The following is a 12,159-nucleotide window of genomic DNA, read 5'->3' on the forward strand; positions in this document are numbered from 1 at the left end:
TGATATATTAAATAGCACCTACCTACATGCCAACGCATATTAACTTACCAACATGCATATGCAGGTTATAGGAAGGATTCTGCTCGTCTAAATACGCAAGTCCATGCGAAAAGAAGGCGGCTCTTCCAAGCGCGCTCACTACCCCACATATGAGCAGCATGGACAGACGGACAGCCGCCTTCGTAGCTAAAGACCAAGGAGCTTGTGGAGCTGAGGTTGTGCAAAGACCTGCAACCACACAGCAAAGGGTTACACGCGTATTGTGATTAATTGACTATCAAGGTGCATCCACACCGCAGTTACCTAACTTTTGTGGGGCAACTGCGGATCAACACTGTGCAACAGTAAGTAATTATATAGGTAAGTTACCTAATGTTCCCGTGTTGCACAATGGTGCTCCATAAAAGTTAACTGCTGAGTGTCTATTGTACTCAAATCAAAACAAAGAACTGCTAAAATAAGACCAAAATATAAGATATTACTCAACTCACCATTGACGTATATCTCAGGACGTGCCTTACGGGCACTAAAAATGGTACTAGTTCAGCGGGGCGCCGTCTAACGCAACTAGTTGCGACCAATCGCGCGCGTGATGCGAACTCATCAACCAACCGCGTTGTTGCGGTGTCATACCGCTGTACTGGCCCCATTCAAGCCCCATTTTTATTGCCTGGAAGGCCAGTCCTGAGATATATACGTCAATGGAACTCACCCTCATCAGCAGTAGTATCCGGATCGGGCAACGCGAACAGAGGTACCGTGGTTACCAGAGCGGCGATGGTCCATCCCATTAGCACAGTCCTTCTCCTCTCCGAGCCCAGCCCACTGATTACCGGGACAACGAGGAACTCCAGCAGGGATATGCTGATTATAATAACATCTAGAAGGGAAAGACGAATACTTTAGAAGCCATAAAACTACCCAACTATGGGCTAAAATCTCCCAACTACACGCACCTACTACAGGTAGGTTTTACCATGGTTTTACGTAGTTATATTTCTTTAGGTTATTTGTCTAAATTTTGGGTTGTTGATAAAACTAGCCAAGTCAAATCCTGAACTTGAATTATATCCCAAGTAAAATAAATGTATTTTAAAAATAATGACCATGATCTCATTATTTTTGTCGGCGAAGCCAACGACGCACATGTTTAATATTGAACTTGACTCATTTCATTTCACATTTATGTTTGTGATGGGATTGGCATTAAGTACATTGATTTAAAAAGTTAAATTATTATGACACTTAAGGGGCCCACCATTTATAGTTCACCGGACGATGTCACGATGTCAGTTGTTCGGACCTTTTGCGTTTAACTGACAGGCTGACATCATCCAGCGAACTGGTAATCAGTGGGCCCCTGTGCCTACTGTGAAAACGTTCTCTATATCAGGGATGTTGCGGATGCAGATTTTTTGACATCCGCGGATGCGGTTGCGGACGCGGATGTCAAGATTAGGTACTTAGAAAACGTCAAATATTACATTTTTTAGTATTTTTTTATTTAACCCGTGGAGCGCCCTAACAAGACACGTGTGATAGTAACTCCATACTATTCTTGGTTCGGGGCGCTCCACGGGTTAAAAAAAACGAAACGTTTAGTATTTGAGCAAGAATATAGGTGCGTTATTGATAAACAGTAACTTGGTCGACTTTTCTGGATCTAGACGATTTCGTTATAGGTAATGACGAAATTACCTAGCACTTACGCCGCCGCTAAGATGTTCCTGTATCGAATTGTTCGACATCCGCATCCGCATAAGCTCCGCATCGATTTTATGCGGATGCGGATGTTGAAAATAATACGGAAGTTCCGCGGTTGCTGATGCGGATGTTCGCAACATCCCTGCTCATCGTCGCGGGTCACAAATCTATGTTCGATTACGTACTAGTACCTATACCCAAATTACCTGTAATATAGTGAGGAAGCTCTCCAAGGTCTGCGCTCTGCTGTAGCAGGAAGTAGACTACCAGCTCCGCCAGCATCATCGCCATGAACCCCGTTTTGGCCATGTCTCGAAACGCCAATGGCTCGAAGCTCTCCGGGTTGAAGTATTTTCGCACATGCTCGCGAACTGGCGACATCCAAAATGAATATACATAGTAAATAGGTAAGTAAGTTGTGGAACAAGTGAGAAAAATAGTTTTTTGCTGAGAAGTTACTTGACTGTATTTAAAATAAATTATTTTACTCCATACAAGAAATAAAGCACCAGAAGATTAATAGAGAAACGTAGACCGTACTTATTTTTAGACACTATACCTATTTTAAAACTCGTATAAAATGATAAAGAGTAGGTAATTTGATCGTGACGTCACATGCTAGAATTGCTAGCTAAATGCTGGTGTTTCATATTATATAAATTCCATAGTAACAAAAAATCGTTTTGACAGTTCGAAAATAGAAACGGATTTGACTAGAAGTCAAATACCCTATTGCAAATATCTTGTGAGAGCACAGACCTAGAATCCGCTCGCGCTTGACAGACAGCTTAAGTGTGCGAAAGGGAAGCCATCACGTATATGAACATCCCATGAGTGCGAAAGAGTCGGACTACCAATGAGAAAACGTAACCACTTTTGAGTTTGACGACGGCCGCTGACGGCCAAGAGCGTATCCCGGTAATTTTCAAATTGAAAAATATACACGGATTAGGACGAAAAGTATTAAATAAAGTAATTCAGTGAAGATGGTGTCTTGTAGTGTGCTGGGTTGCAGTGTCACAGGGCCAAATAATCCAAGCAAATACTCATTTCAGAGGATTTATGATATTCCGAGCGAAATTTTCATAACGATATTTTGTCAAATTAGCAGCGTAAAAAGTGTAAGAAGCCGGTTTATACAGTTCATTATAAGTTTTTCTTCCTTTGTGTGCTAATATTTTATCATATTAGGCTATAATTTAAAATATTTTGTGTAAAAACATAATCTGTTACTTTACGCTAGGGCTTGATAAAATGTTCATATGACGGTATCGATAACTTGTCGGTATATCAATAGCTATGTAATTATTTCTTCACAAGACATCATTAAGATATTAGCTTTTATAACCGACTTGAAATAATAACGAATGTTATACCTTTTTGAACGTGCTCATGTTTAGCAATAAATTTTAACTTCACTTTCCAACACACTTTACATTAAGATAAATCTGCAAGGATTTTGATAGCACACGCAGTGCAAGTGTTATTTGTACGTCTTAATGTCGTAGAATTTTTACGTTTAAAATAACACATTTGAAAAAGTAGTCGATAAAGCAATCAAACATCGACAAATTATTAATATGTTGTAACTTGACATCACTATTTTTGATCTCACATAGACAATTTACGCACACACTTGCATTTCATTTTTGGTCACACTTTTGAAGATTGACAGTTGTTCTTGTTCATCTAATTCTATGTGTGAGAGTTACAAGCGAACAGTAAAGTAAGTATTTATTTATATTAGGTTAAAAGGTCTGTGATTGACACTTATGTCAAAATGTCACTGTGATAGAAGTTTCGAACTATATTATAATATCTCGGGGTACTTTTAGAATAGAATATAATATAGAATACATTTATTTACGTCTCATCATGGCTGGTTACTAATTTAATTTATTTTATACTTATGTAACCCTTGTTTAACAATCTACTATTATTTAATGCACTTTTAAGGCCAATATATACACAAAATACCCAAGGGAGGTACGTTACGTTGACAGGAAATGAGACTTTCCACCCGCCAAACAAGGAACAGCTTTACCTACAGCAGGTAGCAAAGTTGACACAGTGCCGCCCGTCACACTAGGCGGAACGCAACTAACGCGAGTGTCGAAGTTCAAATACCTGGGTCACTGGGTCACCGATGACCTTTCGGACAACATTCCGGAGCCACATGTTGGCGCGCAGGTTTGCGAGGTGTAGGGTAGACCGGGGACAATTGAAACACGTTATGATTGAAACAAGTCAAATTTCTCGATAACTATAATACCTACGCGTCTGACGCAATACTCGGAACACGCGGTCGGCCATGTTTGAATCCTCGGCCAGTAGCGCTCAAGCGCCGGTGCGAGACGGGAGTGTCCACGAGCCAAGCCAGTTTTTCGCGGTAAAAAGTAAGTATTTGTGGTCTCGTATATTTTCTTATATCTTCGTTTACTCTTGTGTTTTGACTAATCAAATTACTTTGGTGTTATAGTTAGGAACAAACGAATGTTTTCAATGGCCGTTGATCAGCGTTAGAGTCTTTTTTACATATTATATTTGACCTTGAAGTGAAAAACTTGGTGTGGGGACGATAGAAACAACTTGTTTGTGGACGATTGAAACGTTTATGTTTATGTTGATTTGATGTTTGATATATAATAAATTAATAATAATACATTTTAGCAACAAAAGAGGTCGGTCAGTGCTAAAATGTATGTCAGAGAAAGTTTAACATTTTTTTATTGGCATTTCGCTATATTTTTGTTTTCTAATAATAATAAAACAATCGCATGCTACACCCACGCTCGTCAGTTATGAGATTGTACATCCCACGGAAATGTGGAGGCCGAGGCTTCCTAAACGCCAAGGATCTCCACAACCGCGAGGTGTACAATCTCAGGAATTATTTCCTTAACAACGACTGTGGGATGCATCGTGATGTGGTGGCAGTAGACAGGAACCTCACGCCGCTCTCCTTGGCAAACGAGAACTGGCGCAAACCTGTGGTACTAAGTAATGCGGATCGCAAGGCGGCATGGGAGAGTAAGGTGCTACACGGGCGGTTCTACAAGGCCCTCACGGGACCCGATGTGGACCTGCTCGCGTCGGTGAACTGGTTACGATTCGGGGACCTCTTCGGAGAAACCGAGGGTTTTGCCTGTGCAATTGCGGACGAAGTAATGATGACGAACAACTATCGGAAATATATCCTGAAGGACGGTACGGTCGACATTTGTCGGGCATGCCGTCGTCCCGGAGAGTCACTCAGGCATATCATTTCCGGTTGTTCTCATCTTGCGAACGGCGAGTACTTGCACAGACATAATCTCGTAGCCAGGATTATACACCAGCAGCTTGCTCTTCTATACGGCCTTGTGAACCGCGAAGTACCGTACTACAAGTATTCACCTGCGCCAGTTCTCGAGAATGGTCGTGCCACGCTCTATTGGGATCGATCTGTCATCACTGACAGGACTATTGTAGCCAATAAGCCTGACATTGTGATAATAGATCGATCGCAACGCCGGGCCGTGCTCGTTGACATCACCATCCCCCATGATGAGAATCTCGTGAGAGCCGAGAAGGACAAGTCCAGCAAGTACCTAGACTTGGCTCACGAGATAACCGCCATGTGGGATGTTGATTCGACGATCATTGTCCCGATAGTCGTTTCAGTGAACGGTCTAATAGCGAAGAGTCTCGACCAACATCTTGAGAGACTCTCGCTAGGTGGTTGGATCAAGGGTCAGATGCAGAAGGCGGTGATCTTGGACACGGCGCGGATAGTCCGCCGGTTCCTCTCTCTGCAACCCTGACCACCGGCAGCTTGGGCCTTGCCCCGCTGCTGGCGGCACCCTAGGTTAGGTTTTTTATAATATGTTTATAAGTATTTTGTATTGTTTTTGTAAGTGTTTTTGTATTTTATTTTTATATCCATATTATAAAATAACCTAACTTAAGACCAAAAATAAATAAAGAGAATATAAAACAATTTAAACTGATATTTTATTGCGCCTATTATTTCATTTTACATTCCGACGTCTGCACACTCATCACAGGGTGTGTGGGAAAGGTTATGATTGAAACATTGTTATAGTTGAAACAAGCATTTTTGTATGGAACATAATTGTGCTTGTTTTTTGCGATTCCTTATCGTTATATCTTAGAATTTCATTAAAATTACTTTGGTTAAGGTAAACGCATAAGGTGGCAGCGAAAAAGAAAATTAAAAGTCGTATAAGTACTATTTTTTTCCCAAGTTTTATTATAGAGATGTTCAGATGCTCATAAATTGAAATATGTTTATGTTATGCTTGCAAACTTTTAATGAGCTCATTGTATGCTGAGGTAGTGATGAAAAAGATTGAAAGGGATATAAGTACTTTAATTGTGCCGAAGATATTTGAGTGTTTCAATTAACCTCACGTAGTGTTTCAATTGACAGTCATGTGAGGTCAATTGAACCATACTGCCCCATTATCTTTATTACATTATTTAAAAAAACTATGGACTATAGACCGTTCAAATACATTTTATTTAGGAACCAGATAACTAACCTTGAAATATTTCGAGCGTACATCTTTCTACTCATAAAAATATAACGATCACAGGCGGTTAAAGGCAAATTGTTTCAATTGTCCCCGGTCTACCCTACCACAGAAGTAAAAACCACGCTCTTTAGAGCTTACTGTCAGTCATTTTATACCTGTAGCCTGTGGGTCAGCTACACGCAACGGACCATCAATGCCATATTATTATTATATTGTCAAAGCTACGTTAAATAGTTTTAAATCTTAAATTTGTAATGTTTATACATATGTTAATTTTGAACTTTTGAATTTTAATAATTTTAATTTTATTTATTACGATTTAAGTGTTAATTTAATTTAATTTAATTTATTTGACTTAGTGTGTGTTGTGTTACTTGTGTTATGAATTTATGATTAATTATTTATTTTAAATACTATTTGTTAATTTATTATGTGTATATGGACTATTTTTATTTTTATTTTTATTTTATTTTTATTTTATTTTTATTTTATTTTTATTTTATTTTTATTTTATTTTTTTATTAAGGTTCACCAACAGTGGCAACAACAACTTATAGACTAACACACTTGCGTAATATTAAATTATAATTGCGCCACCAATTACAGGTGAACACAGCATGCATAATATATTACTCTAAACATTTTAATAAGATAGGATTACCACTATACACCTACCAAGAATTACCACTATGCCTAACAAGACTATTTGTCAATAACGGTTACAATTACAATTACAATTTACTTTACACATTAAATACAACTTTAACTCTTACCTGACTTCCCTCGGGGCAACAAATTATTACTCTCCATAACTGCACTTGTAATGAAATTATAAGTTAAAACACAATCTTCTTCCTACGTGTTCGAAGTAGAGGTGTACTTATTACGACGCTCTGATAAAATGTTCGAAATATATTTGTAAACTTCCGAGTCCGCAGTAAGCTCGGTAAACAATTTATGCGCATTAATTCAATCAATAAGTTTTCTACACACCCGACTTGATTTAATCGAATGATATCAGAAAATGTGAACTAAAGCCGCAATATATAGGATTGTCAATAGATAGGTATAAGATAATCGTTAGACCAATTCACGCTTACTTATTGACATCAAAATGTCAAAATATCTAAATCATTTTGTTATCATTCGCCCGTGCGTCTCACTCGCGCCAATACATGTACGGACAAGTACGAGTGAAATGCACGGGCAAATATGATATCATTTTGAAGTAAAACTGTACGTTTAAATTGGCCTCTGAGAGATAACTCGTGCGAGAACATATGAAGGTTTTCAAGTTAATCAAATATCAACATCGGTCGGTTTTTCCATGATATAAGATAGGTACGAGGTTTTAAAAGATATATTATATTAGATAGATAGATAAATCATTTATTTGACAGCTGCAATGACAATGACACACAATATAAATTTACACACAACATAACAGAAGAAAAGGAAAAAAAAAACAAAATAATTATTACAATAACAAATAAAATAACATAGAAATTAGTAGATACAAAAGTAAAATTTAATAAAAGTAGGTAGGTACAAACTGTGTGCGTTGCAGCAGGACAAAAGGGCTGAGGGCTCTTTCGAGCAAAAGCACTGATTTTCTGCCGGGACCCAGGTCACAACAAAGAATATATTCACGATGAAGTATTTACGTACGTCGGAAACAATCGTACAGTGTAAGTGTGATTATATTTGTGCATGTCGTATGATATTTTTTTCATAAAATACTTAGATAATAGGTAAAAATTGACACGTGTCGTGTGTACTGTGTGTACCTAAGCCTCCTAGTTGTGTGACACCAGCCCCACCATGTTATATCCTAAAATCTGCAACCAAATAGCCAAATGGAATCCCAGCAGTTTGTTTTTCAAGGATAATTTTTTAAAAGTGATTTTTAAATGTTTTTTTTTGGATTTAAGCTGTCTTAAAGGCGGAGGGATATCATTCCAGCATTTGGCCGTGAGATAACGGAAACAACCGGTAAAGGCAATCGTCCTATGAGGGTTTACTTCTAAAATGCAACGTCGAGTAGATCTTGTGGCGTGTCGATTGTGAAAAGAAGAAATATTTTTAATTTAGAATACAGATATTCGGGTGACTTGCAATTTATAACGCCAAAGAGAAGACAAGCAAGATGTAAATGTCTACGTGATGCCATATTCAGAGTCGAAGATTTGTTCAAAAACGGTGTGATATGGCTCCTTGGAGGAACTTTGTAGCAATATCGATAACACGCGTTTTGAACTCGGTGTATTAATCGACGAGTTTTTTGTTGCAGACAAGGCCCGTACACCAGATCGCCGTAATTCAACTTAGACAATATGAGCAATTCGCATAATGTTAAGCGAACTTTTTCATCTAGAAGGTTTCTTACTTAATACAATACTTTCAATCTATAGAAACACGATTTGGCTAGCTCTGCTATGTGCTTTTCGACCCTTAACTGGTTGTCTATTATTATACCCAGGTTTCTGGCCTCCTCTACACGCTCTATTAATGAGCCTCTAGTTGAGGGCTACCATCTAAGATTCGAGAAATTTGAGTTTTACTACCCAAAATCATAAACTTTGCCTTAAGTAATAGGGTTTATGTAATCAATCAATCTAACATTTATTCGTGATAAACTATATTACATACACAAGTATAAAATAACAAAGAGATTAACAAAGAGAAACAGAGAGAGAAAATTAATATTTTTAGGGTTGCGTACCTCAAAAGGAAAAATCGGAACCCTTATGGGATCACAGCGAAGGTCGAAGTCCCGAAGCGTCCGGGAGAGGTACGCATTCACGCGAGCCCGAAGGCCGAGCTGCGAGCTGCGGGAGATTAGTGCTTAAACACAAAATAATGCTCCAATTATTAATGGTTAATTGCGAAGGCCGATCACTGCGTAGGGCTGAAGGGCAGATGCGCGTCTTTAGGTTCAAGTGTGAGTCGGACTGAAGAAAAAAATGCGACTCTAGGCTGTACCTGGCACACAAATACAATGATATAGTTGGTCAAACCAATTTGTCAGTCAGTAAGGACCAGGAAAACTTATACTCACCTTTTGTTTTGGGTGCTAGTACTAGTGTAAGACAAAGATAGTATGTTTCTCTCTATCTATGTTTGAAATGAGACAGTCCTTTGACAAACTATACCTACTTAGTACTATTGATTGACTTAGGTACCTAGGTACTTACCCACCCGTTGGACGCTAAATTGCTCATTTTCTATCTACATTTAACTAGATTTAGTTATAAAATTCAACATGTGTCAGCAACCCTATTTGCCTGTTAATTAATGCATGGAAATGATGACTATGATGATGCCTTTTTGTCATTGTCACATCAATAATCGATACATTTTTAGTTTTTGATAAGATATTACCTAATAACCATGACTGTTGAAAATTATAGTAGGTACATGTACTTAAAAACACGTAATAATACAGGGTGGTCCAAACCTTGACGTCCAAAAATTTTTTTTAGATTCCTCACGTCGCGGGCTATCAGAATATACCCCATGTATGATAGCCGATTTTTCGTAGTTTTCGAGTTATGATTTTTTATACTTTTAACTTTTGTTAATAAAATTCCGGGGTTCCCGTACAGAGTGGCTAAAAACAACTGCATTCCCGTTGCCAGGGAGGTTATGGGATTATATTGAGCAACTTTTACTATGGGACCAACCCCGAAATCGCGAAAAAAAAATTACCCTTCCATAGAAAATGGACCATCAGCCAAAATGTATGAAACAGTCCAATTTTTTTTTGCCTATTAACCACAAAATCACGTAAACAATAATATTTAGGTAGGTAATGGAAAAAAACTAAGGTTGTAAATAATATGAATGACATTTAAAGCTGCTTTGTGAAGTCAGTTTTTTTTAACCGCCTTCAAAAAAAAAGGAGGTTCTCAGTTTGACCCGTATGTATGTATGTATGTATGTATATTTGTTCGCGATTATCTCGCGTTTGGCTGAACCGATTTTGATGCGGTTTTCAGAAAAGTGTTTCTTACATTCCGGAGAAGGTTTTAGTATACATAGATCTGAGCTGATGCTGAACCTAGTGGAACTCAGGTTTGGTGCAACATAGGCTCACGCTGTTTTGGTCATCCGACACGCCTTGATGAGCACTTGGGAGAGCAGTACCCTAGATAGAGCTGATGCTGAACCCTGGATGTACCTAGTGGAACTCGGGATGTACCTAGTGGAACTCAGGTTTGGTGCAACATAGGCCCACGCTATTTTGGCCATCCGTCACATCTTGATGAGCACTTGGGAGAGCAGTACCCAAGATAGAGCTGATACTGAACCCTGGCTGTACTTAGTGGAACTCGAGTTTGGTGCAACATAGGCCCACGCTATTTTGGTCATCCGTCACATCTTGATGAGCACTTGGGAGAGCAGTACCCAAGATAGAGCTGATGCTGAACCCTTGCTGTACTTCGTGGAACTCGGGTTTGGTGCAACATAGGCCCACGCTATTTTGGTCATCCGTCACATCTTGATGAGCACTTGGGAGAGCAGTACCCAAGATAGAGCTGATGCTGAACCCTTGCTGTACCTAGTGGAACTCAGGTTTGGTGCAACATAGGCCCACGCTATTTTGGTCATCTGTCACATCTTGATGAGCACTTGGGAGAGCAGTAGGTACCCAAGATAGAGCTGATGCTGAACCCTTGCTGTACCTAGTGGAACTTAGGGTTGGTGCAACATAGGCACACTTTGTTTTGGTTAACCGACTTGTCGTCGTGTGCCTATGTTGCAGAGTTCCATTAGGTGGGTCGATGAACTTTTTACTAACTGCCTTTAAAAAAAGGACGTTCTCAGTTTGACCCCAGGTATGTATGTATGTACGTATATATGTGTGTATGTTTGTTCGTGATTATCTCGCGTTTGGCTGAACCGATTTTGATGGGGTTTTCAGAAAAGTGTTTGTTACATTCTGGAGAAGGGTTTAGTGTACAGTACATGGATGGTTTGAAAAACCAATTGGACCCGGTAGGTGGCCATGCTATCGGTAGGTGGCCATGCCAACAAATTTATGTTGCTGAAACCGATTTAGATAAAATAGTGCGAGTGGGAGTCGGACTCGGACTGGGACTGGGTATGGGAGTGGGAGCAATATACATACAAATCGTTTAGCACCAAAACGTCATATATTATGTTGTGTCGCGATTATCATCGAGTTAGGCCATCACCAACAGGGCCGGATTAAGCAAGTCGGGGCCCCTAGGCAGTGCAATGCTCGGGGCCCCCGTACAGTTAATTCTGCATACATAAGTTCAGTTGTTCAGTACAGGCAAGTAAGTTTGCGGTTTTAATTTCAACCTTCAGCTGTCGGTTGAGCCGATCCGAACATGCCGAATGTTTTTTTCGCTCTTGCGTGGACATAAAGGTTTTTTTATATTAGTTTTTGCCGATTCCTCCTTGCGTCTAGTGTGGGGAGAGCTCTTTTTTCTCAATAAGTAAGTAGTTAAATATTTTGCGAGGCTGAACAGTGATTGTCCGACCATATGAGCCACATGATTAAAATTAACCTAATAATAAAGATTTTACATGTGTTTAAATGATTATTCATTAACCAGTCAAACTAGCATGTAAGTACAGGGTAAATCGGAAAAGCAATATTTAGCAAGCGCGAAATTTTTTGTGAAAAATTGTGAAACCGTGTTAAAAAGGCCTAAAAATCCGAAGTTACCCAGTGAGGTGAGCTTTCATGCGAGGTCAAAGCCGTGCTTCAGGATAAGCTCAGCTAGATCACAGACGACAACCAATGTCCATTGTATTAAAAAAGGAGACCGCAGGCCGAGCTTGGCGCAGCGAGGCCTAAGGCTAAGCTGAAGAAGAGATTTGGTAGGCGAACCAAAAATTGAGGTAAAAAGTGAGGCTGAAGGTCGAGCTCAGCAATCTCCACATA

The 12,159-nt window shown here is 39.3% G+C and overlaps 1 protein-coding gene across 1 annotated transcript in view; it reads left to right on the top strand.

Annotated features, from left to right (window-relative positions):
* The window catches only part of LOC134654539 (ATP synthase subunit b, mitochondrial), a 135,207-nt gene that overhangs the window by 67,916 nt on the left and 55,132 nt on the right, over positions 1 to 12,159 (top strand). The gene's annotated exons all lie outside the window — the stretch shown is intronic.

The sequence above is a fragment of the Cydia amplana genome, chromosome 1 (genome assembly GCF_948474715.1).
Source record: "Cydia amplana chromosome 1, ilCydAmpl1.1, whole genome shotgun sequence".
NCBI classification, from domain to species: Eukaryota; Metazoa; Arthropoda; class Insecta; order Lepidoptera; family Tortricidae; genus Cydia; species Cydia amplana.